Source organism: Ambystoma mexicanum, chromosome 12, assembly GCF_040938575.1.
Source record: "Ambystoma mexicanum isolate Mex_15411 chromosome 12, UKY_AmexF1_1, whole genome shotgun sequence".
Taxonomy (NCBI): domain Eukaryota; kingdom Metazoa; phylum Chordata; class Amphibia; order Caudata; family Ambystomatidae; genus Ambystoma; species Ambystoma mexicanum.
The window spans coordinates 1,254,713,198-1,254,739,530 of NC_090936.1; the positions used below are offsets into that span (position 1 = coordinate 1,254,713,198).

The window sequence follows — 26,333 nt, forward strand, 5'->3', positions numbered from 1 at the left end:
GTTAACAAGGAAAGTGGTTGGGAAAGAAGGAGGTCTGGCCAGGAGATTGTATAAAGTGATTGTCTCACATTATCGAGGTAATGATTCTCTCAGGGAGGAGTGGGGCAGAAGAATTGGGTCGGATATCACTGAAGATGTGTGGCAACAGATGTGTATGCATGTGAAAATGTGCCCATTGGGACTTACGGAGAGGTCGAGGCAGATAAAGATTCTTAATCAGATGTATTGGACGCCGGAGAATATGTGTAAAAGAGGAATGTTGGAGATGTTTGTGCGAGTTCGGTACGCTGGAACATCTGCTGTGGGACTGTAGGTTGGTGAGATTGTTCTGGGGTGAAATTGGGCGGGTGTGGGGTGAGGTGATAGATGGGTTGCCAGCCCTAGATTTCAAGGTGGTGATATTGGGGAGTGATGAGTCTCTGGACGATCTTAGTCAGAATCAGAAGAAGTGGTTGTTCAGAGTGGCTATGATTGGTAAGAAAATTATCTTGCGAAATTGGAAATCTGCATTGACATTGAACATTGAGACCTGGTTGGCTGAAATGCATGAGTTGGCGAGTATGGAGAGGATGCTTTATGGGAGAGATGGGAAACTGGGTTTGTTTGAAAAAATCTGGGGTACATTTCTTTAGTTGTATTGACTTGGTGTAGTGCATGGTTATTTGGAAGGTGTTGGGGGAGTGGGTAATTGAGAGATGTAATAGATTTGGTGGGGGGTTTATTGTTTATTAATTCTCACTCTGTGCATAGTTGTGAGTTAACGCTTTGATTTGTACAGTTTTGTTTTGTGAAAATTATCTAGTTGTTACGTGATGAAATGTAAATAAAAGTTATAAAAAAAAAAACAAGATTGGCAGTAGCCTTGCTGGTAAAACCGGCCGGCTTCCGCCAAACTTGCAATAATTTCCGGCACCCATGAATGCGCAATTATTGCGTCATTATGACCCGGCCGGACCCGGTAAATGCCCATTCACAGGCTCGAACAAAAGATGCTCCCTATTCCCCATTCGGCCTCATAGGGCTGAATGGGAATGTCGGATGCACCGGCACCGGTAATAACAGTGCCGGTGCATCCAACATGGTCTGTGGGTGGGTGCCGTTACGCTCACCAGGGCAGACCTGGCGGGCGGGAGGGTGCCCGCCTGCCCGCCCACAGAAGTCGTATAGTTTGCCAGTCCGAGAACTACAGTACTGGCAAGTTTACCGGTAACGTAGTTCCCGAATCAGCAAACTTGTAATGAGGCCCAATGTGTGCTTAGTTCATCGGTTGCCTCACTGGTGATACCATTTGTACTTAGTTCAGCAGTTGCGCCACCAGAGATACCATGTGTGCTTATTTCATGGATATACTTTCCCTCTCAGGACAATATTGGTGTAAAGAGTGGAGGTGGATTATCTGTACTCCTGCCCTCTATATGGCAGAGTAGAAGTACAGAGCACCCCAGCCAGGATTCTCTATTGTTGGTAGCAATGGACGAGCAATCAAGGCTTAGCTCTCAGGAGGTGATGCAGGCTGGTTCTTAAGTACACCGTAGTCCACAATTCCCCACTAAGGAATGTCCACACACTATGTCATGTGATAACACAGTTCTTTATATAAATAAGATTCAGAATATACACAATCAATAACACACTGTGTACTTTGGCAATACTAATATGATAAATATGTACAATGTCTATGTGGTACCACAGTTAACTCTTTACTCCTTTAAAATGCACCAACTGCTGACAGTTTCAATGGCATACAAATCAAATAGTAAAGTGAATCAACAATAGAAATAGGGGGGGTGGGGGAGACAAGTTGGTTTAGACAATGGCAGGATACTTTGTCCCTACCCAAGACACAGTTCTCTGTGAGGATCCCCCCATGGGCAATCTGTAAATAAAGTGCATCAACAAGCCCAGTCCATATATGTTTAAATTAGTCTTGTTTCCTTCTAAAATGTTCTAATACCCCAATGTACCTGAGTTTAGCAGAGTTCTTTGATGGGTCGTTGAGGGATCCCTCTTGAGTGGACTCCCTTTAAGGCAGGAGCCGCTGAGTCTGACGAAGAGTCTTTCGCAAGAGACTCTACTTGCAGCTTAATCCAGCTACAGTGAGGAAGTGTGCAGGAACATAGTCCTCTTTCTACGTCTACTATAAGAACCCCCAGAGTCAGCCGAAGAGTTTTTGGGTCTTCGGGCTCTTCAGCTCAACTGGCTTCGCTGGTGGCTCGTTAACTTCCTGAAGTGACTCTTGATGCGGTCCCGGGAGCTGAGGGTCTGAGTTTGTGGAGTTTGTGGAGCTCCTGGACCCCAAGGAGTGGTCTGCAGCAGCTTTAAGAGGGAGCGAGGAGTAAGACACAAGGCAGTAAGTCAGTGGCCAGGGTGTTGAGGTGTGTAAGCGGCAGTCCGCTACAATGTTATAACGAGATAACACCAAGACAATCTTCCCCCTCCCCCTGCTAAATCCATGTGGCCCGCGTGTTAGACTCGACCATCCCAGTACATAGTAGCGGTAATTAGAATTGATTTCTAACTGAATTGTATCTAACGGTTGGAAATACTGTTGTAGGCACACACCTAAAAACAATAGAAAGGTTTCTATTACTTGGCAGCAGGGCGGCACGTATATTTCCTGGTGAAAACATTCACCCAATTTTGCTTGCCGAGCAAGGACTTGGAAAAAAAACTGTCACAGGAGGAAAACAACGTGTTCTGAGCTCAAAGCTTTACTTTGTTTAACTCTGGACTTGGAACGTAATACACTGAGAGAAGATCAGAACGAACAGTTCAGTGTGCATAAGCTGCTCAAAATGAAGCTGCGTAGCAAGGCACTCACAGATGACATCAGAAGTCCAGAATGGGATGCATCCTATGTGGAAGCAACGGCCACACAGGGCGATGAGCCGCCACAGCGTATCATAAACAGCTTGCCACATACTGCAACAGATCAGGTGAGAGCGCAGGTGCAGAAGCGCTATCCCACCGAGGACGCCCAAAAAATAGTCCACTCTTGGAAGAGGGTCTGGAGTATACAATAACTACAAAAAAGATACAGAGGAAGATCGAAGACCATTTTGGCAAAAAAAGAACCAGAAGTCTGAATGACCTAGAGGGAGAACCAAGTCAAACCTCCCACAGGGAGCTCTCTCCCTCACAGGATATACTGGCTCAGGAGCAACTAAGAGAAGGAGCAAGTGAGAGTTATAATATATGGGAAAAAGAGACATTACAGACCAGCACCCTGCCTGCGAGAGGAGAGACTATCTGGTCAGGGGGAGCCTGGAGCTGAGCATGTAAGAAGTAAGGATCAAGGAAATGATTTAGAAAATTTGCTAAATGCCATGAAACAGCTGGATAATCACCAAACAAACGCAGCAACACTGCCGGCATTGAATTTTGTACTAAATTCCCTGGTTAAAGTGTTTGAGCTCGTCAAAACAGAAGTTCAACCCCAAGCAGGGATTCTTCTCAAACTAACGAAAGAGACTGCAATTTGTGAGTCCTCGCTGGTCGGGCTCACCAATATAATCAATTCAACATTGATCCACACTTTAAAAGACTCAAGGATTGAGGTAGCCAAACAGGGGTTGGACCTTTCAGCTATTCAAATTTCCTTAATGAAAAAGAAAAAAGAAGAAGAGGCTAACACATTTTTTTTACAAGAACTCCGGAACCAGTTTAAAGCCTCAATATCAAAAGAGGAAAGAGAAGACAAAGAAAAGAGAATTGAAGAAACGACAAATCTTTTTGACAACACCCCTGTCTCCGAGTCAACTATAGAGGAATTTAGAAGATAGGCGTTTGTGGTGGGGGAGGGAGCAGAAGAGGGGGAGAATCCTCCATTAATTTCATCAGAAGTGCTCCTTTGGGGGCAAGGGGAAGTCATCCAAAAGTGGACAGAGGTGGGACAACAGCATTCCAGAGGTAGGAGGAAAGTTAAGAAAAGAGCAGTAAGAAGAGAAATGCTCGACTACATTTCCAATACCTCTCATAAAAAAAATAAAAATCAGGAAAGCTCAAAACCAAAAAATAAAAGTCAGAAGCAAACACCTACCTTAAGTCTATCTCAAAACCAACTCAAGAGGACGATCGATATGGAAAGAACAAAGGGAGTCTAGCAGAAAGGACCAGGGGGGACCCAAGTGAAGTATCTCCAACAAGAAATATGGAGGGGTCTGTAGGAAAGAAGCAAAAACCCTTGAAGACTGTTCCCTTGAGAGTTATGCAGCAAATGATTGAGATAGTCAGTGTGGGTTTGGGGCTTAAAACTGACCAACAAGAAAATCACGCTATTGGCCCAGGAAGTGGGAGATATTAAGGAGCCCAAGATGACAAATGGAGGATGCACAAAAAGAGTGGTTGGTGTGACTCAGTCTTCCTTGCTGACTAGGGGGTTGCCATGGCCCCCAATATTCCTGAAGAAAAACATCATCCCAGCAACTTCGAAATTAGCTGCTGCAGTAGGAGAAACCTCAAGTAAGAAAATCGCTCCAATAGTCTTGAAACATCTAAGTTTGGAGCAGGCTAAAGTCCCTATGGCTGTGGAAATTAAGACTGGACAGGGAAAGATTTCAGTACTTCCAGAAAATGTGAATGTAATTGGGAAATCAACATCACTCAAGACACGGGAATCGGAAGCTTGGCTGGTCCAAAAATCCCCAGAGAGACACATTGTGCCTCCTGAGAATAAAGGGGAAGGAACATCTGAATATGCAGTCCCGAGGGTATGGCTTAAAACAATGGGGAAGAAACCACACCACAACTCCCTGTGCAGAAGTGTAATATGATCACACTTCAAAAGGGTGCCGAACCTCTACTCGTTTGACTAGAAAGATATTGAATTTGTGAAATTTCCAGTCAGGCATGAGTCTCCTACAGTAGAGGTAGGCCTAATATCAAGGAAAGCACAGACTGCTATCCTGAAAGCAAGAAAAGATCTGGAGAGGCTAAATTGAATTGTCACATCTTCCGCACCAGCAGAAGTAAACAACAGAAAACAAAAGAACCAGTGTCAATCAAACAGGACACCTGTCGAACATAAAGAAAACATGAGAGTGTCTGCTTCCTCTGGGGTGAAAAAGAGCAGCAGCCAAGATCCCCAAAATAATGTGATGAATCGACTACCAGAAATTCTAAACCAAGTGCTGCAGAAATTGGGCCTGGGGACGCAGTCTCTTTAGGCATAAAGACTAATGACTGATATTGTTATTCGTCAGGAAACCTGGTTAGTCGACCCTATAACAATTGAAGGTTATTTGGTTGTTACAGTACCTGCCCAACAAAGGGCTAAATCAGGAGGTTTACTAATGGCTTTTAAAAACGTATTGGCCCTCATTACGAGTTCAGCTGGTAGCCATGCCGCTATTGGCGTCATGGCTGCCGCCAAAATCGCATCCGTGTCCGGGTCCTCGGAATGAGGACTTACCGGGCCATTCCGAGTTCGGATGGCCGGTAATTCCTCCCTCAAGGACCCGGACATGGCCCTTCCCCATTCCCATTTCAGCCCCCATAGGGCTGAATGGGAATGGGAGAGGGAGCAAACAACGGACCATAACGAGATGGCCCGTTGTTTGCTCCCTCTTCCCCTCGCGGGACCCGGTAAGCCTTCCTGGTTTTCCCAGGCGTGCTTAACGTGTCCCGCGAGGGGACCTCGTAATGTGGCGGAACGGGTTGAACGGAGCCGTCACCTTTTACGGCGCCGTTTAACCCATTCCGCCAGGGTCGAAATGAGGCCCATTGAGTAGGGAAATATCCTCAATCTTTAATGATATTAAAGGCATCCAAGCATGTAAATGTATGTAGAATTCCAACACACAGGACTTCCGGGTGATCATCATTCATATTTATTAACTCTCACATTGTATAGCTTTGAAGATCAATCCAGAGGGAGGAAGTGATCATTCATGGTTGATGCTTTCGATCTTGGATATCTGCACCACTTTGAGATACAATCGCAGGATCTGACACTAAGTAGGGGAAGAGCCCGTATTTTGAAGTATAGGCGGGAAGGCAGAACAGAAAGCATACTGGCTGTTCCCACAAATGAACAGCGAGAAAACTGCCAGCCTGCCAAATTTGTAAAGTTCATCTGGTCCATTAGCCCAGGGAGTGTGGGGAGCTCAGGAAAGCGCATTCATCACATTCACACCATTGACGAGGAAACCTGGCTTCATAAAAAAAGTACTCAGACAGAAGCTGACGACACCAAGGAAATCGAACCTTAGTCTAGAATTATCTAAAGTAGAGACTAAAAAAATTAACCTCTGCTTATAAGCAATGGTCGCTGGGCAGAAGGATGCAACGCCTCCAAAACGATTGAGAACTGATATTACAGGCATTAGCCAAAGATAATTCCAGACATTTGTGGTCATAATAGCGTACAGTGCAATCTGGTAACAGAAGCCAGATGGATAGAGTACCTTACCACAAATTTTGAAAACTTAAATAGAACCGAAGCTGACTTTGATAAAGGGGTGAAATGGCAGCTGTCCTTTGACAAGCAAGACATAGTGGAGCTAATTAACCATTTTTCTACATCTAAAGCAGCAGGCCCAAATGGGCTTACCTGCCAGGTCCTAAAAAACAACACAGTGGTCTGGTCAAGATTGCTATGCTGGCTCTTCAAAGAAATTCTAGTGAGGAAAAACGTTCGCTCCTCATGGAAAACAGCAACAGTTATTCCATTCTTCAAGTGGGGCGATAGATCACAACCGGTAAATGATCGTCCAATCGCCCTCCTTGATATTGAAAGTAAACTGTTTATGAAAGACTGGTTGAGGGAGCTAAAAAAAATGGGCAGAGGAGGCACAAATCCTATCGAAGTACCAAACAGGGTTCTGGAGTGGACCATCAATGGTCTTAATGGGCTGGCCCTCAACCTGATTAGTGAGAACACCACGGCAAAGGGAGAATGTCAGCTGTATGGGGCATGGATTAACTTTTCAAGGGCGTTCTATCAGGTCATCAGGGAACGCCTTTGGACTAAACTGAGGAAATGGGGGGCTCCAGAAGGATTGGTATCCATGCTAGTCGAAATGCATAGGGATACCACACAGAGTTCGCTTGGATGAGGATCTATCGGACCCCATCAGAGTGGAGAAATGGGTAAGACAGGGGTGTCTGGGAGCACCATTCTTTTTTAATTTGTACCTAGCAGATCTGGGCCCGTACTTGCAACCGTCGGCATTGGCCAGTTCAAGGACCAACGCGACCAAAGTCTGTTGGCTGGCCTATGCAGATGATAAAGTCCTGGTGGAAAACACTGCTGTGGGGTTACAACGCCTCCTGAATAGGTTGTGGGACTATGCGAAGGAAAAACCGGCTCACCATAAACCCAAAGAACTCCAAGTTGTAGCATTCAGGCACACCCGCAAACGGGTCAAATTTTCACAGTGGGTATTGGACGGCCAAGCTATCCCGAGAGCTGAAGAAGTTGTGTATTTGGGATATAATATATACGCCTCTCAGTCCATAAAAAAAGGTGGAACAGGATGTACAGAATGAAACCGATCAACTTTTTCCACAAATGAAAAAGATCCTCTTTAAATTTTGTAGGTTTTCGTTTCTTCCACCAATTAAATTTTATACAGCGAAAGTTACCCCAGTGATACTGTATGGATTGGAAGCAAAACCTCAATTGTGGGACACTAATTGGCAAAAATTAGAGGGCTCAGTCTGGAAAAGAGTGCTTAGACTTCCAATGAGTCTCACAATGTCCAGCCTCAGATTCGAACTGGGATTAAAAAAAATCGCTGTCAACATTGATAGAAACAAGACTGCTTTCCCTCTACCGATCCATCATTATGATTCAGAAAGACTCACTTTATGAGGATATAAACACTCACCTGGCACGCCGTAAATCAAAAATGCTGTCTCACTTAGTGCAAAAAACAACGGAGATACTTGCAAAAGCCGACCCTAATCTGGAAACTTTAACCTCCAACCCACTAAAAGCGAAGAAAGCTCTTGAAGCAATGGCTTGGATACGCACAATTGAGAAATTACGATCTACAACCCCTTTGAATAGGTTCCTGGTTGTGGATAAAAAATTGGGGACACTGCCAAGACATTTGGTGAAGTTCCCAGGCTGGGGAATCAGAAAGACCTTTTTGAGAATTTGTCTCAATCTTGTCCACACTGGGGAAATTCTAGTTAAAAGGGGGAAGGGGGATGCAGCAAACAAACTTTGCAGCATATGCACCATTCCAGGTAACCAGAGTTTGAAACATCTTCTGATGGAATGTGAGGGCACCCGGCAAAACAGAAAGATTCTCTACACTAGATTTACAGATAGAGAGGAAGGAATCATCTCGGAAATGTTATGGGATGGAATGATATCATGCTATATCACAGCGTTAACTACAGCTGTGGTTCAGATTTTGGAAAGATGTAATCTCATGTGCGGATATAAGTTATAGTAAACACTAACTGGAACTCTGGGATGCATACATTTCCTTCACCTTCTTCATTCATTCACCCTCCTTCCCCTCCTTGCACCTTTGTACATCTTCCTTTTCTACTTTTATATTGGGTTTTGAGAAAGAATAGGGAATAATTGTTCCTGTTCCTCAGTTAGTTGGGAGATAATAGCTCATATTACTTTTTCTGCTTATGTTAATAGTGAAGACTAAGATAACAATGGGGAAAAGAGATGGGAATGCCACTCACAACTGCATGATTAATGATTTTAATCAGTTTAATAATCAAAGATTATTTCTTTTTTATTAGTGTTTTCTGTTATACATTTAGTTATATTCAGTTATATTTTGTTAAATCCATTTGATTAACATATGACTGTTTAGTAGCTGTAAACATTTATTTTTCTACTTTTTGTAAAAGGTTTTGTATAACCAGAAACAAATTAAAAAAAATAAGGCAGGAGCCACGTGTCGAGATTCTTCGAAGAAAAGGTGAACAATGTCGTTGAGTCAGCGGCTATGGCCTTTGCAGTGATCGTCGACGATCGGTTGTGGACGTCCTGCGAAGATGAGTAGTGTGGTGCACCTCTACGACGAGAGTTTGTTGCCGCAAAGCAGATCAATGAAGAACATAGGCCCAGCAAGGGTGTTGGGTCATCAGCGTGGACGATCGGGACTCGACCACGGCTGGCTTTCGGATTTCATCAGTGCCTTTGTGGACTTTGGGTGGCGACCAGGGCTATCTTTTGGATCTATGTTTGCGTCTTTGTGGTTTTCGGGTGGCGGGAAACCCACTGGCGGAATCTCCTCGGTTCGTTAGCTATCTCGACTTTCTATGGCGGGACAAAACAGTCGACGGTGATGGCAACAGCGTCCTTGATTTTAAAGTGTCTTAGGCAATGGAGCGTTGTGGCTCCGGTCGACAAGGTTACACCGGTCCTCCGAACTTTGGTCGACGGTGATGGTCATCGATGGCCTGGACGTCCTGGTGCTTACTTCAATGTTTCTCTGTGGACCCCGTCTCCGGTCGACAGCTGTTTGGGACTGACTACCAGGGAACCTTGATGAAGGTGAGCTGATGCACTATGTTCCCTCGTAACTCGGGGAGAGGTCTCCTAGCCAGGTCCTCTATTGGATCAGTTCTTGAGAGTCACAACAGCTTTCGGATTGCATCAAAGGAAAGCAGCAACAAAAGCCTTCTTCTTCCAGCTGGGCTTCAAGGTTAAGCAACAAGTTTCGACTTCAGCTTCTGAACAATTCTGGTGAGTGAGAGGTCCCCAGATATACTGTTCTGTCTCCCATTCCCACTGCTGAGCCGAGCTCAGGCAGCCAATCATTCATACGGGCACTAATGCAGGCAGGCTATCAGGCTCACAGTGCATTCAGGCCATTCACATCCACGCAGACACCCATAACAAGGAATGTGGATTGGGGCAGCTACCCAGCCTGTCAGCACACCACACTGCATTCATACCAGTTTCGGGCAGGGCTGTCTCATTCATTGCGTAACACACCAGAAACCAGACACCCATAACATGAAATGTATATTGGTCACATGCTCCATTCACCCAGGTCCCACCCCAAGGTTGTACCAACAACATAGTCATTGGGAAGGCTCCAGTCAGTCTGGAAAAGGACTTTCCCCACAATACCATAAATGGAACTTGTACCCAACAGCCAGTCAGGGAAAAGGACAGAGTCAGGGCTTCCCAGGACTTTGGGAAAACAAGGTAACAGGCAATAGAAAGCAAGAGGCCACAGGGGCCATTTTGTCTCCTATCAAGAATCCAATGATTCCTATGGCAGGGCATGGGTATCCCAAAATGGAGGATACTCAGAGCACCTGTCAAATTCAGCATGGAGCTGCCACCAGCCCATACCCTGCTCTATGGGCCACACACAGGAGCCAAAAATATACACTAGTGGTAAGGGGTTGTACCCCCACCCATGGGTGCCATCAGGGTATCCCATGGGTCTGTTCACCACAACCAAAAAGAGTAAGAGCTGCACCACCAGGAGTCCCAAGTGAACTCCTGTGCAGAAAACAACACAGAACACACATGATAAAAGGAGTACAGGACAAGAACGTGGAGGCCCAGTCCTTCCAATGCATTTCCAGCATCACAGTCCCCCCCGCCCCCAGACTGAGGTTAGGGTGGTCTAATCGCCCACTAGATTGACACCCTCATCTAGACGGTCAACATACCTTCTAGAAAGGCCATCTGCTTTATCATGACTCTTCCCTGGTCTATGCTCAATGGTGAAGTCTAGCCCTTGCAGGCTAATGGACCACCTGAACAGGTTCAGGTTGTCACCCTTCATCTGCATAAGCCAATTTAGGGGCTTATGGTCTGTTTGGACTTTGAAGGTAAACCCCGTAAGGTAGGGCCTAAAATGCCTAAGGCTCCAAACTATGCTGAAACATTCCTTCTCAACAGTAGCCCACCTAAGTTCTCTACCCTTGAGTTGCCTACTGATGAATATGATAGGATGTTCCCTCTCTTTGTCATCTAACTGCGACAAGACAGCTCCAATTCCGGTGTTGCAGGCATCAGTCTGAACGATATAGGCTTTGCTGTAGTCAGGCACACACAACACAGGTGCCCTACACAGACTTTCCTTCAAGCCAATAAAGGCCCTCTGACAGTATTCCATCCAGTTAAACTTCATCAGTTGTTTGGGCAAAGTCAGAGCTGTCAGAGGGGCAGCTATGGTTCCATAGTCCACCATGAAGTTCTAGTAATACCCAGTGAGGCCCAAAAACGCTCTCACCTGGGTTTGAGTAGTGGGAGTCTCCCAGTCCTGTACATCCTGTACCTTACTGGGGAGAGGGTGGATTCGACCCCCTCATACCTCATGACCAAAATAAGTGACTTTCCCCTGAGCTAGCTGGCACTTGCTGTCTAGCCCTCTTGAAGGCCTGCAACACCCTATCCAAACGAGTCAAATGATCTTCCCAGGTGGAACTGCAGAGAGCAATGTCATCTAGGTAGGCCACACAAAAGGCCTCCAGCCCCCTGAGTGCATGGTTGACTAATCTTTGGAAGGTGGCAGGTGCATTCTTCAACCCAAAAGGCATGACTCTAAACTGGTAAAGTCCCTCAACAACGCAGTCTTTTCTTTGGCATGGTCCGTCAGAGCTATTTGCCAATAGCCTGAGGTACAGTCAAAGGTGCTTACAAATTTGGCAGCACCTTGGATATCCACAAGCTCATCAGCCCTGGCAAAGGGTGCACGTCAGTTTTGGTGACGGCATTGACCCCTCTGTAGTCCACACAGAACTGCCAATCTGGGGACAAGGGTTACTGGACTTGACCAGGGACTGGTTGAGGGTTTAATAAAACCCAGATCCAACATCTTGGTGACCTCAGCCTGGATGTGGTTCTTAACCATGCCTGACATTCGGTAGCACCTACTTTTTGCCAGTGCCAATTTCGTGCCTGCTCCACGGGGTGAGGCCTGGTGTCAGAGAGAACAGAGGGGCATACTGCCAGAGCAAAGCCCTGCAGGCCCTCTGCCTCTCTGGTGTCAGATCTGGAGAGAGATGCACTCCCTCCACTGAGCCATCCAGAGGGTTGCTATGCAGCAAATCAGGAAGGGGCTCACTTACATCCTCGTCTTGCTCTGAAGCTAGCAGAAGGAATTAGACCTCCTCTCGCCTGTGGAAAGGCTTAAGCCTGTTATATAAGTTATTTATAACGCGCTGAAACCCAGAGGTTCCTAAGCGCGGACCCGGGGATCGAACCGGTGTTGCTCTGTGTTGGCTTGCTTCCAAGGTGAGCATGTTGTCCCTAAGCTACCCTCATGAGAGGAATGTTGACGTGGAATACCTGAGGGGCTACCCCAGGGACTCCCATTTCAACCAGATAATTGACTTCGTCCATCTTGGAGATTATCCTGAAGGGTCCAGTCCACTTATCTGCCAAAACTCGAGGCTTGGTAGGCTCCATCACAAGGACCTCCTGTCCTGGAGTCCAATCCACTTGTGATGCTTTAAGGCTGTGCCAGTACTTGTTCAAGTCCTGGCTGGTCTTACGATTCACTCCACCTGGCCCATCATCTGTGTCATTCTCCGCCTGAGGCCTAACACATAGTCCCCCACTTGCTTCACAGGACCTGGAGGGGTGGCTTCCAAACCTTCTTTGATCAAGGCAAGGGGGCCCCTTCACGGGATGTTCAAAGAGAAGCTCAAAGGGGCTGAAACCAACACCCCTTGAGTCACTTCTCTGTAGGCGAACAGCAGGCGCGGTAGGAGGAAATTCCATTTCCTCCTTAGGGGCTCTTCAAAAGGACCCAGCATGCCCTTGAGAGTGTTATTAAATCTCTCAACCAGTCCATTGGTCTGGGGATGGTAGGAGGTGGAGAACTTACAAGTCACTCTGCATTCCTACCACATCTCTTGCATGTAAATAGATAAAGTTGGATCCTCTGTCAGAGACTACCTCTTTAAGGAATCCAACTCTGGAAAAAATGCCCAGGGGAGCCCTGGCAACCACCTTGGCTGTAATGGTCTGAAGGGGTATAGCCTCAGGGTACCTGGTGGCATGATCAACCAGGACCAGGATGAACCGGTGTCCACCTAATGTGGGAGGGTCAAGGGGACCGACAATGTTGATGTCAACCCTCTCAAATGGTGTGCCAACCACTGGCAAAGGCTGCAGTGGGGCAATGACACTGCATCCTTTCTTGCCAGACAACTGAGAAGTGGGACAGGTCCGGCAGTGGAGCTCCACTTCTACTCCCATCCGGGCCAGTAGAAATGGGCAGAGAGCCTCTGCTTAGTCTTCTTGGTCCCAAGATGACCAGCTAAGGGCACCTCATGCGCCAACTGCAGCAGGAAGGACCTGTAAACCTGGGGTACCACCAACCTCTTGAGGGCACCAGGTTCAGTGGGCTCGCTACAAAGGAGCTCACCCTGCCAATAGATATTGAAAAACCTAGGCACTTCACCCTGTGCCTGGGCCTGTTTTCTAAGGCCCTCGAGAGAGGGACACTCTCTCTGACCCTTACAGAAGTCCCACCTAGAGGGCACCCCTTCAGCCAGCAGGCATTAAAGGTCTGGGTGATCCTATGGGTTGAGCACCTTCCCCACAGGATGGTTGTCTGGCTCTTCTCCCTCAGGAGTTGAGTATTGGGTTACCACTGGACCCAGCGCGTCTGGAGCCTGAATCCCAGCAGGTACTGCTTAAGCAGCAGGAAGAGAAGTAGCCCCCTTCACAGAAGTTGCCTTCTTAAATTTCCATCTTACCTTGGGTCTCTGCTTTGGCCTGGGTACCTGACTATCAGTCAGATCCGGTGTGACCTGAGACCTAGAGACTGCAGCAGCAGTCAGGGGTAGTCCATCTGAGATCAACCCCAACTCCACTAGATCATTTCCCAATGTTGGCAGGTACATTGTCCTGAGCCAGGACAGGAAGCTTTGCTGTCTTGTCCGCAACCGTGATTGTGACTAGGGCAACAGGAGATAATTTGGGAGGCCTACCTGCTAACCTGGTAGTTCTCAGAGGAGCACCTACATAGTCCTCTGGCATGAGTAGGGCCCTGTCCACCACTCTCATACTTGCCCCAGTGTCTCTCAAACCAGTAGAAGGCTGGCCATTCAAGAGGACACTTCTCAAAAACCTACGGGTGTTCTGTGGGATAGTCGCCAATACTTCTGCATACTGGTCCCAGGCCCCAAGGGACACTAAGGAAATCTCTACTGGAGCACCAAATGTGATTCCTGTAGAGGAGGGGAGGACAGTGGCCTCCACCTCAGACATGGGGTAAGGGTAGGTCAGGCTGACAGCCTGTACTCCAAGTGCCTTACCTTTACACTTGGAGTCACCCATTCTGTGATCCAGAGCCCCACAATCCCAACAAGTTCTGGGAGTGCGGGGTACGGTATTGGATCCACTGGGAGCTTGCTTTGCAGCAGGAGGAACACTACTCTTACTCCCACCCCCATAAGACTTGGGTCTTAGGAGAGGAAGGTTTTGGTTTACTCGACTGTGATTGCTTCTGGAACTCCTCAGCTTTCTGAGAGTTCCCCTTTTCTTTGTCCTCGTCCTTCCCAGTGGAGTCCTTAGGGGACACCCGGTGGGAGAACCACTTGTCCGCCAGCCTAGCCAGCTTAAAGGGATCCAAAATGTTCTGGTCAGCAACATACTAACACAGCTCTGGTGAACAGGCTTCTGAAAAATGCTCAAAAAACAAAAAGGTGGGACAATTTAACTAACGTTTTTACCTCATATCCATCAATCCACCCCATCATGTTCATATGCGCAGCACGCGCCCAGTCAACCCACGACACATTCTCTCTCTTTTTATAATCCCTGAACCTTTTAAGGTATTGGGCGGGTGTCTTGCCAAACTTGGCAATCAAAGCAGACTTCATGCACTCATACTGACCCCTTTCTTCCACACTCAGTTTCAGAATACCTTCATAACCAGTCAGAGGCACTCTACTTAATAAACACTTAACCCAATCTCTTTTATCAACATCATGAATTGCACAAGCCATTTCAAACACTTCAATCCATTGGAGGATATGAGAACCCTCCACATAAACAGCAACCAAATCTTTCATAAACTTAGGGGCTGGGGACCTGGCACTCTCAACTGGTTTTGCTGAAGTCTCCACTCTAGCTTTCTATAGCTGGATAATCTGACATTCAGTGTCCTTGTTTTTAAGTTCAAGATCCCTATTTTTGAGTATCACTTGCTGTGCCAACTCCTCCTCTTAAGTTCAGCTTCAGTTTCCAACTTTTTATATTCAAAAGCCAATTTCATCCTTCCTTAATAATTCAAGTTCCAAGAAATCCCCTGAAGAATCAATGCTGGGTCTCGGAATAGAGGCAGCAGGAGTGGTGGCACCCCCAGAAACAGATTCAATAACAACCCCAGGGGCAGGGTCCTCAATGGTTGCATCCCCCCTTCATCAAGATCATCACCATCAGTCTGGTAGTCGACCAGGGCAGCTATCAGTTCAGCCCTAGACGTATCCACAAAGTCTAACTCCCTGGCTTCACAAGCACTCTGGAGAGCCTCTAAGCTCATCCTAGTCAATTTACCATTCACAATAGATTCCATTGCTTGTAATGCAGTTATCTTAGCACACAACTAGACCTCAATTTACCAAAGTGTGGATATTTTGTAAGTGGCAAGTTACACACAGATTCTTAAAACCATTAGCATCCCACCACTGCAACCAGTGTAAAAACAGGGGGGTGGGGGGGAGGGTATCTGTACTCCTGCCCTCTATATGGCAGAGTAGAAGCACAGAGCACCCCAGCCAAGATTCTCTATTGTTGGTAGCAATGGACGAGCAATCAAGGCTTAGCTTAGCTCAGGAGGTGATGCAGGCTGGTTCTTAAGAACAGTGTAGTCCTCAAGCCCCCACAAAGGAAGTCCACAAACTATGTCATGTGATAACACCGTTCTTTATATAAATAAGGTTGAGAATATACACAATCAATAACACTGTGTACTTTGGCAATACTAATATGATAAATATGTACAATGTCTATGTGGTACCACAGTTAACTCTTTACTCCTTTAAAATGCACCAACTGCTGACAGTTTCAATGGCATACAAATCAAATAGTAAAGTGAATTAACATTAGACATAGGGAGGAAGACAAGTTGGGTTAGACAATGGCAGAATACGTTGTCCCTACCCAAGACACAGTTCTGTGTGAGGATCCCCCCCACCTGGGCAACCTGTAAATAAAGTCCATCAACAAGCCCAGTCCATATATGTTTAAATTAGTCTTGTTTCTTTCTAAAATGTTCTATTACCCCAATGTACCTGAGTTTAGCAGAGTTCTTCAATGGGTCGTTGACGGATCCCTCTTGAGTGGACTCCCTTTAAGCCAGGAGCCACAGGTCGTCGAGCTTCCTCGAAGAAAAGGTGAATAATGTCATCGAGGCAGCGGCTTCGGCCTTTGCGATGCTCGTCGACGATCGGTCGTGCATGTCCTGCGAAGATGAGGTGCGCGGTGCACCTTGATGACAAGAGTAAGTTGCCGCAAAGCAGATCGATGAAGAACGTGGGCCCAGCAAGGGTGTCGGGGATCGGGACTCGACCGCGGCTGGCTTTCGGATATTCGTCAGCATCTGTGGACTTTGGGTGATATGGTATGATATGGCATTTATTGCGCACCTATACACAAGTGTTTCAAGGTGCGATGAGGCAAGGGAGGGGGAACAGAGGGAAGACAGACAGCGATCTTACTAGACCAGGTGACATTGAGATTGCGCAAGTGGAGGGGAGGGGGAAGGGGAGAAGTGCAGGGGTAAGGGGGGCAGTGCAGTACGTAAATAAAGATGAATAAATAAAATAAAGACAATAAATAAGAAGTGCAGCCAGCTGGCGTCAGGTGCAAGGGTAAGGGCAGACATCAGGTGTCAAGTGCTGGTAGCGGGCTGTAGGGATAAAAAAAACAGTCCCCGAGTGCAAGGGTTGCCAGGGAGGCAGTGCAGGTGTGAACTGGTGGGAAGGGGACCTGGGCCTGAGATCGGAGGGTAGCCAGGTAACCAGCACAGTTTCAGTCTCAACCAGGAGATCAGCAGGGAAGCAGAGGAGAGAAAGCAGAAGCAAAGAGGAAGGTCTTAAGGTGCTTCCGGAAACCGGAGATGGTTTTCCTCAAGTTTCAGAGAGACAGGGAGGCTGTTCCAGAGGGAAGCCCCAGCAGAAGAAAGAGATCTACCACCAACTACCACCAACTCGTTGCTTGGAGAAGCGACTACCCTGAGGGAGTTGGAGGCGGATGAGCGAAGAGCTTGAGAAGGTAGATATTTAGGAAGAGGGAGTTGAAGGTATTGAGGGCCCTGGTCCGAGAAGGCCTTATGGACAATGCAAAGGGTTTTGAACTTAATCCTCGCCGCCACTGGGAGACAGTGCAAAGATTTCAGTCCTGGAGAGATACGATCCCTGGGCTTGAGGCCAAGTACAAGTCTTGCAGTCCAGGTTTGGATGAGTTGCAGAGGGTGGACAGTAGAGAAGGGCAGATTTAGAAAGAGGCTGTTGCAGTAGTCCAGTCTAGAGAGAACCAGAGCTCTGCAGAGAGTGAGCTTCTGGTGGAAGGAGAGGAAAGGAAGAATACCTCTGAGGAGGTGCAGCTGGTGGTGTGACTTCTTAGAGACATCAGAGATGTGAGGAAAGAAAGAGAGTGTGGAGTCGAAGATAGCCCAGAGGTTTTTAGCCTCACAGGTCGGAGTAGGAAGAGGGCCAAGAGAGGCCGGCCAGACAAGGTGGCGAGAAACCCACCGGTGGATTCGCCTTGGTTCGTCAGCGACCTCTACTTTCTCTGGCGGGACAAAGTGGTTGGCAGTGATGGAAAAGGAGTCCTTGATTTCAAAGTGTCTTAGGCTATGGAGCATTCGGCTCCGGTCCACGAAGGTTACAGCAGTCCTCCAAACTTCAGTCGGCGGTGATGGTCGTCGACACCTCAACGTCCTGGTGCTTACTTCACTGTTTTTCGGAGGACCCCCGTCTCCGGTCGACAGCCGTTTGGGTCTGACTACCAGAGTACCCTGATGAAGATGAGCTGGTGCACGATGTACCCTCGTAGCTCGGCAAGAGGTCTCCTAGCCAGGTCCTCTCTTGGATCAGTTCTTGGAGACAGCTTTCGGATTGTGTCGAAGGAAAGCAGAAGCAAAAGCCTTCTTCGTCCAGCTGGGCTTCAAGGTTAAGCAACAAGTTTCGACTTCAGCTTCTGAACAATTCTGGTGAGTGAGAGGTCCCCAGATAGCCCCCATCACCATACATGGCCCATCTCTACCATCGCAAAAACTCCTGCAAAAGACACATTCATCAAAGCAGCCTTGGTGAATGTGAGGTCCCTATCCGCCCACGCACTGGACATCGCCGACTTCATAACTCATGGAAAGCTTGATCTCCTCGCAGTTACGGAAACCTGGCTTAATTCAGCCTCTGGACCATCTCTGGCCCTTGCTATACCAAATGACAATGCTATCATAAGATGCGATAGAAACACCAACCGAGTGAAGGGAGGCGGACTTGCCCTCATCTTCAGAAATACCTACGACATTAGTGTCATTCAGGATGCTCAAATTCCCTCTGCCGAATCCCTGTCCATCAAACTGTCACTATCATCTAACCACACAGCAACAGTGCACCTTATCTACCGACCAACAGGACCCATTTCCTCATTCATAGAGGATATTGTATCCCTTGTATCCACTGACACTAAACCTAATTCATAAACTATCCTACTAGGGGACTTCAACCTTGGTTTTAATGACCCCACAAATAATAATGCCCGTGATCTAGCTAAGGCCCTATCAGACTTGGGTCATACCCATATTATTCATGAGCCCACACATATCAAAGGAAGAACATTGGATTGGCTCAACCTTAACTGCTAGATCGATCTTCTATCCAATGATCCATGTATTTGGTCGGATCATCATAAAATAACCTTTTCCATCAAAGCCAACACACAACATCCTGCTCCCATCATCGCTCCAGCCACCCGCACTAGAAATAAGAAAGACATTACACCAGATAAACTCCTACCGCTATTACTTCCCCTTCTTGACAACGTGGCCACCTCCGACCCCACAGTCTTAGTAGACATTTACAATCAGGCAATACTGAAAGCCTTGAATACCATTGCCCCCCTAAAATTGCGGAAACCTAAACCACAACGTCACCTGAATACATGGTTCATCTTAGAGAACTACGTAAAACTAAGAGAACTGCAGAAGCACACTGGAAAAAGTGCCCTTCAGTAAATAATAAAAATGAACCAATTCTAGCAACTTCTAGCTATAAACAAGCTATTATACTTGCCAAAAATGACACCTATAACAAAAGGATAAAACAAGCGGAATCTAATACAAAAGAACTTTTTAAGAGTCTAAAAGAATTAGAATCCCCGATTGCCCCTATTGATAAATGTGTCACAGATGCACTATGGTGCAGCAACATCCAGAAGGCACTTCTAGATAAAATAGCCCGTTTACAATCTAAAATCAATGCGAAAAAAGACCTGTTACTCGCTGACCCTGATCACAAACAACTTCCTAACAAGTCACCTACCTTTGAGCCAACCTGTAAACCATTTAGCTTCTCACCCCTCTCAACTTGGGAAGTAGAAAACATCATTAAGAAACTTAAACCATCGAATTGCCAAGGGGACGCTTGTCCTGCTCCGATTATCAAAGCAGCAGCTCATGAACTGGCACCATTAATTACTAACCTTATCAACGCCTCCTTCAAATCGGGAGTAGTGCCTGATAACCTAAAAAGACACCCGGGTCATCCCACTAATCAAAAAACCCACTCTTGCCCCAGCCAACCCGTCTAACTATAGGCCGATAACAACTGTACCCTTCTTACTAAAGATACTAGATAGAGCAGCCTACCTGCAAATACAGGCTTATCTAGAAACAATCTCCTGGGACTAAGGCAATCCGGCTTCCGACCTAGACATGGCACAGAAATTGCCCTAATAGATCTCACTACTCAGATTCAAATTTTAAAAGACAATGCCAAACTAGCCCTGCTCTTATTGCTTGATCTGTCAGCAGCTTTTGACTTGGTCAACCACCAAACGCTTTGCCACCACCTGAAATCTGCAGCTCACTTTTCCGACGCAGCCACTGCCTGGATCAGCTCCTTCTTGGCTAACAGAACCATGAGGGTCTTTTCTCCTACTGACTCGGCTGAACCCTCACCAGTCCCGTGTGGTGTCCCGCAAGGCTCTTGCGTGTCCCCAATGCTCTATAATGTATTTACGAAGCCCCTTTTCAATATCCTTGACTATCTGGGTGTCACGTATACTAATTATGCGGATGACACCCAGATACTCATTCCTATCTCTGGCGATTATGAAACTGATAGCAAAACCCTCAATGAAATATACGCAGTAATACAAGTGTGGATGGCACACCATGGACTTTGTCTCAATGACGAAAAAACTGAGTTGATTATCCTTGGTACTCACGCTAAACTAAAAAAACTAAATACTGCTTTCAAATCGTTCACTATCGATGGTAACCCCATCCCTGTCTCTAATAATACTAAAACCCTTGGTATCTACCTCGATGCCACATTATCCTTCACCAAACAAACCAATGCAGTAGCGTCTTCAGCCGCCTACACATGTAAACTTATTACCGCATGCAGGCCGTTTATCTCCACTCCCAACTGCATTACTGTTGCTAGAACGTTAGTCTTGTCCAAAGTAGATTATTGTAATGCCCTCTACTTAGGCCCTAGCCGCAAAAATATTCACAAACTACAAGTAACTCAAAATAACGCCATTAGGGCAGCCCTCAACATCCCTAAGAAGTTGCATATCTCTGAGACTAGACATAATCTGCATTGGCTCCCTATAGAGCACAGAATATCCCTCAAAGCTCTTGCCCTTACCCACAAAGCCAGGGCTAACCTCGCACCATCCTACATCTCTAACCAACTTACCCCACACACATCTACAAGACCACTTAGAGCAGCTCAAGTTAACACTAGGTCTATACCAAGATTCAAACTCCATAACTCAGGGGGAGTTAGTTTCCCTGTACAAGCCTCAAAGCTATGGAACACTCTACCTGTTCCAATCAGGTCTGTAACCTCCTTCAACCTATTTAAACGCAACACCAAACGTTGGCTTCATGACCTGGACACATTGACAGTTTAACATCTTAGAGCTTAGATTTACGGCCTACCCACTGTACATATTCAATGTGTGTATTTATTTGTAACCGCAACTATTGTAACTGTTGCCACTGCTTGCTAATGTAACTGTACTCTTATGTAACATGATCAAAAAACGTACGCGCCCGTATGTCCCTGGGCCTGGTTGCGCTTTATAAATAAACCAAATACAAATACAAATACAGATAAACTGGTCTGTCTCTCATTCACACTGCTGAGCCGAGCTCAGGCAGCCAATCATTCATAAGGGCATTAATGCAGACAGGCAGGCAATCAGGCTCACAGTGCATTCAGGCCATTCACATCCACCCAGACACCCATAACACAGAATGTGTATTGGGGCAAGTACCCAGCCTTTCAGCACACCACACTGCATTCATACCAGTTTCGTGCAGAGGTGTCACACAACAGAAAGCAGACACCCATAACATGAAATGTATATTGGACACACACTCCATTCAACCAGGTCTCACCCCACAACATACAGTAATTGGGTAGGCTCCAGCCAGTCTGGTCTGGACTGGACTTCCCCCACAATACCATATATGGAACCTCCACCCAACAAACAGTCAGGGGAAGGGACAGAGTCAGGGCTTCCCAGGACTTTGGGAAAACAAGGCAACAGGCAATAGAAAGTAAGAGGCCACAGGGGACATCTTGTCTCCTATCAGGAATCCAATGATTCCTATGGCAGGGCCTGGGTATCCCTAAATGGAAAGCTATCAGGGCATCTGTTAATTCAACACAGAGCTGCCACCAGCCCCTACCCTGCTCTGTGGGCCACACACAGGTGCCCAAAAACATACACTAGGGGTACATGCTTGTACCCCCACCCATGGGTGCCAATAGGATATCCCAAGGGTCTGTTCACCATAACCAAAAAGAGGAAGAGCTGCACTGGCAGGAGTGCCACATGGACTCCTGTGCAGAAAACAACACAGACCACACGATAAAAGGAACACTGGACAAGGACATGGCGGCCCTGTCCCTCCAATACATTTCCAGCATCACAGTTGGTTCGGTTCATTCATTTAGTTTGTGGTGCTCTTAAATATTTCTGCACATTTTTGAGATTTATACTGTAGTTATTGCTTATGCCTTTCACACCTTGTCTATGATTTAGAAATAAATACATTATTATATTTTACTGAAAAGCAACAGCCAAACGTGTAACAAAAGGACTACTGCTCTGCAGGAGTATAGGGAATGAGTAATGGCTAAAATGCCTACTCTGCCTTACACTGCTACTAAACCAACAGTGATCACAAATTATAAAAGTAAACAAGGCACAACAGAAGAGAATACCCCCTTCACCTATTTTCGTAAAGTGTGCTCTTAGGAGGGGAAGTGAGCCGGTAATGGTAGCAACCCAAACAGCATTGATACAAAGAATCCAAAATGCAGGAATATTTAATGGAATTTCTATAACAGTAGGCCCTTTAGTCAGACACAAAATGCACACAACACTAACAGCCCATCTCTGTTGGAGAGAAGACGGGGAATGCAGACTTTTGTAGTGAAAGTGCAGCGTGTCTTCAAGTCAGGGGTACGCCTGAAATCAGTTCAGCAGCAATGTCTGTAAGAAGAATGTCACTCTGGAAAAAGGTAGAGCATGAGGTCTTACGAGTCACAGGGGAATAGACAGGGGGGTTTATGAGTCACAGGGGTAGAGAGCGGGGGGGGGTCCTACAAGTCAAAAGAGCCCGACCATTACGACAGAACCACTGCAAAAACCTTTCACCGTTTGCACCACCAGGCCCTTAATAGACACTGTTATGGTTGAAGGAGTGTCTTTCACTACAACGGAAATCCCCGGCCTTCTTTGAGACGTGGGCTCTAGCACGCTGTGATTTTGAACCAGCTCTGGGGCTACTGAAAGCAGTTTCAGAGGCTGTCAGGAGACCGTCCTAGCAAAGTCCCATGGGTGCACTATGCTTTCCTAGCATGCAGCATTAAGATGTTGTGGTCTGATTAGCAGGCCTCACCTCCAGAAACAGAACTACCTGTATCAGGTTATTGATATAACAATCAAAAATGCTCAGGCTTTGCCGCTCTCACAGATGGTGCTCTGTGCCAATGCCTTCATGGCTCATGAGTCTATATTTTCTAGAAATCATCACCACCTCAATGGTAACTCACAGGACTCATGTAAGAACGAGGCAGTGCTACATTTCAAGAATAAGGACTATCTTGTCAAAGTACTCATTAAAACTCGTAGTAGGAAGAGAAAATCGACACTTCAGCATTCAGAGAAATGCATTTCGCAGGAGATGCAGCCGCATGGGATGCACACCACCTTGGTGTCACACAAGCATCCACTTTGACATTCAGAAATGATACATAGCAGTGTTGCATACTCAGGCAGATGACGATTGGAGGAAATGCAGAAAGGGTCGAGATTTCTGTTTCAATGAGATCTAGAGAGGATGCCGACATCCCCTTTAAGTACTACTTCTACTCACTCGTACTTGTAGTAGGTGTGGTGGAGTCCGAGAAGACATGCTGCGTCCTAACACCCAATTCATGGCCTCCTAGTGCCAGAGGATGCAGATATTTCCAACATGCTCTAGAATTTCATTGGTTTAAAGATGCTACTTAATAAAGCATAACTCTACAGCAACAAGGGTAAACATAAAAGGCTTGGTCCCTGCTAATTGGGCAAAGTATACTTGGGATGACCAGGAGCCTGGCCGAGCTGATCCCGAGATTCCTGGGTGAAAATAGTGGGTTCATATCTTTCTCTGTAATGGTGGAGCATTGTTAAGGAATGCATATGGGATCACACAGTGCCTTAATAGGAACGTGCCCATCTGTCTTCAGTAAGTAGATCTGTGGACCATGCAGGGTGCAGTACATGTGGGTATCAGTCAGCCGGTGGATAGCAGGAATCGAGGTCATTACTGCGACCCCTTTACTGAGACCTCGAAAATGCAGACTTATTTTTCCTTATTTCTACCCCTTTTCCATCACATAAATATGTGGGGGAAGACCCCCCGCAGCCCACCTTCTTTTATTATATACCATACCCCCCTCCCACATATATGTGGTGTAATGGGGGTCGGAAAAAGAAAAGTTTGCATTTTCAACAGTCGCAGTTATGGGGGCGCAGTAATGGTATTATTCCGATAGCAGTGGTCTGTAGCTGCTGCAGTCTTTGCCACTTCACCTCTTGGGCTCTGAAATACTCTCTATTGGCAAACGTTCACAGGTCACAATTTCAATCACAGCCTGGATGTGATGTGGGATCGTCAAGAGTGGAAACATTATTTTAAGTTGAAGTGATGGGAGGATGAGTTCCCCTTCTAAGATCTTCCAGATTCTTCCCAATGGTAACTCTGCATTTTGAAATAATGAACCCTTATGGGTGAAGGCCTTGTCATGTTGAGAATATTTATATATTTATCTTCCCCCAGAGGCAGTTCTCTGATGTTCGAGGAAAGCATTCATTTGGCTGTAAGTGGTCACATTCCGAATAGGTGTACGCTTTCTCACAAGGGGAAGTGTTGCACCCTTATGCTGGAAACCACTCTTGCAGTAACAGCAGCTTTATGGTTTCTCACTAGTGTGAGTTTTCTGGTGATACAATAGACTGCCCCTTTTTATGTAAGCCTTGCCACATTCAGAACATGTATATGGTTTCCCCCAGTGTGTGTTCTCTGATGTACTAATAGGACACCCTTTTGAAGGAAAGCCTTGTCACAGTCAGAGCATTTATATGGTCTCACACCAGCATGGATTCTCTCATGTCTTGATAAATCACCTTTTTGCCTAAAGCCACTGTTGCATTTGGAACATTTATATGGTTTCTCACCAGTGTGAGTTTTCTGATGGTACAACAGGCCACCAATTTGCATGAAAGCCAGGTCACATTCAGAACACATATATGGTTTTACCCCAGTGTGAGTTCTCCGATGTAATAACAGAGTACCCTTTTGCCTGAAAGCCCTGTCACAATCAGAACATGTATATGGTCTCTCATCGGTGTGGATTCTTTCATGTTTTGATAGCTCACCCTTTTGCTTGAATCCAATGTTCCATTTAGTACATGTATAAGGCTTTTCACCAGTGTGAGTTCTCCGATGGTATAAAAGTCCACCTTTTTGCATGAAAGCCATGTCACATTGAGAACATTTATATGGTCTCTCCTCAGCGTGAATTTTCTCATGTTTTGATAGATCGCCCTTTTGCTTGAAACCACTGTCGCATTTAGTACACGTATAAGGCTTCTCGCCAGTATGAGTTCTCTGATGGTACGACAGACCACCAATTTGCATGAAAGCCATGCCACATTGAGAACATTTATATGGCTTTTCCCCAGTGTGAGTTCGCTGATGTACTAATAGAGTAGCCTTTAGCCTGAAAGCCTTGTCACATTCAGAACATGTATATGGTCTCTCACCAGTGTGAATTCGCTCATGTTTTAATAGATCGCCCTTCTGCCTGAAGCCCCTGCTGCATTTAGAACACGTATAAGGCTTCTCGCCAGTGTGAGTTCTCTGATGATATAATAGACTGCCTTTCTGCATGAAAGTCATGTCACACTCAGAACATGTATATGACTCCCCAGTGTGAATTCTCCCATGTTTTGATAGCTCGCCTTTTTCCTTGAAGCCCATTTTGCATACAGAACATATGTATGGTTTTTCATCATTGCGAGTTCCCTGTTGTTGCAATAAACCACCCCTTTGTATGGAAGCCTTCTCCCCTTCTGAACATGTGTATGGTTTATCCACAGAAAATTCATGCAGCCCCTCCATTTATCTCCTAGTAAATAAATCCTTATAAATGCCAGAATATTTATACAACCCTCCCCTTGCACGTGTCTTGGTCAGTCAGTCCCAGCACTTTACTCTCCCCATGCACGTGTCGTGGTCGGTCAGTGCTAGCACTTTAGGCCCATTTCCCATACATGCAATTTTAGGAATTAATGTAAGCAATGCATGGCATTATTATCAGCAGAAATCATGCTCTTTTCACTTTCACATTTTCAGTTTCTAACCATGTGGTTTTTAGATCTTAAGTTTATCAGCAGCCGGAGGTGAACAAGGTATATTACTGACACTGAGGCATCAGCACTGTTACAAACACTTCAATCTATTGGTAGGATAAAGTAGGCGTCGAGCATCATTTTAGGGTGACTGTGGCACACCAGATTAAGAAAGGATTTTGTACAATTATTCCAACTGCATGAAACTGCTCAGAGTGATTTGAATGTGACAGCCATCTCTCCAGGCAGATTCCCTCCAGGCAGACTTCCTCCTCTC

At 46.2% G+C, this 26,333-nt stretch overlaps 1 pseudogene; it reads right to left on the reverse strand.

Moving 5' to 3' along the window:
* Positions 1-24,614: 24,614 nt before the first annotated feature.
* LOC138514772 (zinc finger protein 271-like) lies at positions 24,615-25,826 on the reverse strand (annotated as a pseudogene).
* Positions 25,827-26,333: the final 507 nt, after the last annotated feature.